Source organism: Hipposideros armiger, unplaced genomic scaffold (genome assembly GCF_001890085.2).
Source record: "Hipposideros armiger isolate ML-2016 unplaced genomic scaffold, ASM189008v1 scaffold_478, whole genome shotgun sequence".
Classification (NCBI taxonomy): domain Eukaryota; kingdom Metazoa; phylum Chordata; class Mammalia; order Chiroptera; family Hipposideridae; genus Hipposideros; species Hipposideros armiger.
Window position 1 is genome coordinate 1,146,675 of NW_017731828.1, and position 665 is coordinate 1,147,339.

Sequence of the window (665 nt, forward strand, 5' to 3'; positions counted from 1 at the left end):
TATATCTGATAAGGGCTTACTATCCAGAATACAGAAAGAATTCCTATAATTCAACAACAAAAAGACATTCATAATTATTATTATACATTTATCTTTTAAATTATGTAGAAAATAAAGTGGAATTACAAAAACCAAAAAATACAATAAAACTGGCTTTTACATTAACTCATGTTCTTTTAGTGGTGATTTTTATATCTTAATGTGGCTTTAAGTTTCTGTCTAGTTGTCCTTTCATTTCAACCTGAAGGACTCCCTTTGGCTTTTCATTTGGGACTAGTGTACTGGTAACAAACTCCCTCAGCTTTTGCTTATCTAGGATTGTCTTCATTTCTCCCTCGTTTTGAAGGACAGTTTTGCTGGATCCAGAATTTTTGGTTAACAGTTTTTTCTTTCAACACGTTCAATATGCTACCTCACTGCCCTCTGTCCTACATAATTTTTTTTTAATTAAAGTTTATTGGGGTGACAATTGTTAGTAGTTACATAAGTTTCAGATGTATAATTCTGTAACACATCATCTATATATCACATTGTGTGTTCGCCACCCAAAGTCCATTCTCTTTCTATCACCATATATTTGATCCCCTTTAACCCTCATCCACCACCACCCTCCCCCCTTACCCTCTGGTAACCACTAAACTATAGTCTGTGTCTATGAGTTTTTG